Raw genomic sequence first — 2,346 nt, 5'->3', positions numbered from 1 at the left:
TCATCTGCAGTACACCAAAATCTGTATCGGAAATTTTATAACGTAAAAAATTTTGTGCTCAAGTGAGAAAGGTGGTGTGTGTCAATTTTGATGCTTAAAGTTACTGTAGCAGGTCTTTTTTTGGATGTGCCAAGTGGCTATTAGCTGTCTATGAATTATTATTATGCTTACGGTGTTTTTGTGCCAGTAGAGTGGTGATTCTGTTACATGAGGTGTATTCCAAATATGGTCTATGTGTTTCCACTTTCTGTGGTTTAGGTGGTCAGCGTATCTTATTCTAAAATTTATATTTGCCTTCCACACATACGCTGAATGACAATTCTTGGAAGTTAACTGACATATGTCTGTTTTGGTGAATTCATTTGAAGTTGTGTAGGGTGATCTTCCTTTTCAATACCATCACCATTGCCATCACCGTTGCCGTTCACACATACTCTGAATAACAATTCTTGGAAGTAAACTGACATATGTCTGTTTTGGCGAATTCGTTTAAAGTTGTGTAGAGTGATCTTCCTCTTCAATACCATCACGGATGATATAGGCTATATAATGGAAAGTTTCTCTCTTCATCTCATATATTCGTAAAACTTTCTGGTTATTCGAATAACTGAGGAGACAGTGCACAGTACTAGCTCAGTCACATGCATTTGGTGTCGTTTTAATTTCAAAAGACACAATATGACAACAGGGCTTTTTCCAGGAGAATTCCTAACGCTAACGTTTCCTCATCAATCCAGCCCAAGGTGGGTAGAATTGGTCCGCCTAAAAACTGACGAAAGAGATCGGACGACTGTTCCAAGCTGTCGTCCGATGTTATCAGGCTACCTCTGGCAACGCCATCTGGCCACCGTTTATACAGCGACTATGATCGTATCCTTAGGTGCATGGTCCAAGACGCAGGTTGTGTATCTAACAGCTTCCAGGTGCGACACAAATGTGATTTTCAGTATATCATTTACGAGGGTATGCTGAAAAGTAACATCTCTGAATTTTTATGTGAAAACTCTTAAAGCTTTTTAAACAAAACAAACAACATTCAACATCTATATTCTTCATGTCTATATATTTGCCGCTAAAGGGCTCCGAATTGTAGCGTGTAACATGGCGATGTGAAACGTAACTATATCGTTGCGTGAGAAAGACCGTGCTATAATCTAGTTTCGCATTCGAAGAGTTTGCCCACACATGGAGCACTTTCTGCTTCACCATGACAATGCTAGACCACACACGATATCTGTAACAATCTGATGCCTTGCGCTCGCTGTCATCCATCATCCTCCATACAGTCCCGACTTTGCATTATCCTCTTTTCATCTGTTTCCAAAACTTAAAGAACAACCACAGGATTCCACTTTGATAGTGATGAAGCGGTGCAAGCGAAGGTGAGGTTGTGGCTCCGTCAACAAAGTCCATTTTATAGTGACGTTATCAACAAACTGGTCTCTCTGCGGTACAAATGTGTTCATAGCCAGGGTGATACGTTGGTGGTGGTGGTGGTTGTTCGTGTTTAACGTCCCGTCGACAACGAGGTCATTAGAGACGGAGCGCAAGCTCGGGTTAGGGAAGGATTGGGGAGGAAATCGGCCGTGCCCTTTCAAAGGAAACATCCCGGCATTTGCCTGAAACGATTTAGGGAAATCACGGAAAAACCTAATCAGGATGACTGGAGACGGGATTGAACCGTCGTCCTCCCGAATGCGAGTCCAGTGTGCTAACCACTGCGCCACCTAGCTCGGTGATACGTTGAGAAACAAATATGTAGACATGAAAAAAAGATGTCGGATGTTAATAACTTTTGTTTTATTTAAAATCTCTAAGAGTTTCCGCATAAAAAAATCGAAGATGCTTCTTTTCAGCGCGCCCACGTAATTATTGGCACAATTCAAAAATTTAACATGTTATCATAATCTGCTCATTACTAGGTAAAATCTTAGTTGCATGAAACGAACGATTCTATTGAAAGCCAGCGACATCTAGTGCCAAAATGAGGTACCTCTACGATTATAGCGCATTGTAGCAGACACGTGCAGTCGGCGCGGAGATTGTGCCATGTGACTGTAGAAGATTGTGACATGTGGTGCTTTTTATAGTGATCATAATGAGGAGATCATTGACAGTAAAAGATAATATGTCTAAAATCATTGTAGCGTAAATTTCAGTTTGTACTACTGATGTTACAAGTTGTTTCGAAAATAAACCACAGCAACAGTATGTACTTTTGATACAAATTTACTACATTTTAGACACATTTTCGTTTGCTGTTTACGACTACAATTTGTTTTAGGCATTATGAGTTCATGGAAGTTTCGAGATATGGGATTGTGTCTAGGAAAAGTGCGAAATTGC

At 40.5% G+C, this 2,346-nt stretch overlaps 1 non-coding gene across 1 annotated transcript; it reads right to left on the bottom strand.

The window, feature by feature from the left end:
- Positions 1–1,660: 1,660 nt before the first annotated feature.
- Positions 1,661–1,733, bottom strand: Trnaa-cgc (transfer RNA alanine (anticodon CGC)). The gene has a single exon. It is a non-coding gene; the product is annotated as a tRNA-Ala (tRNA).
- Between the last annotated feature and the right edge of the window lie 613 nt (positions 1,734–2,346).

The sequence above is a fragment of the Schistocerca gregaria genome, chromosome X (assembly GCF_023897955.1).
Source record: "Schistocerca gregaria isolate iqSchGreg1 chromosome X, iqSchGreg1.2, whole genome shotgun sequence".
Classification (NCBI taxonomy): domain Eukaryota; kingdom Metazoa; phylum Arthropoda; class Insecta; order Orthoptera; family Acrididae; genus Schistocerca; species Schistocerca gregaria.
The sequence above is the reverse complement of the archived record's forward strand: the minus strand, read 5'-3'. Positions and strand labels throughout refer to the sequence as shown.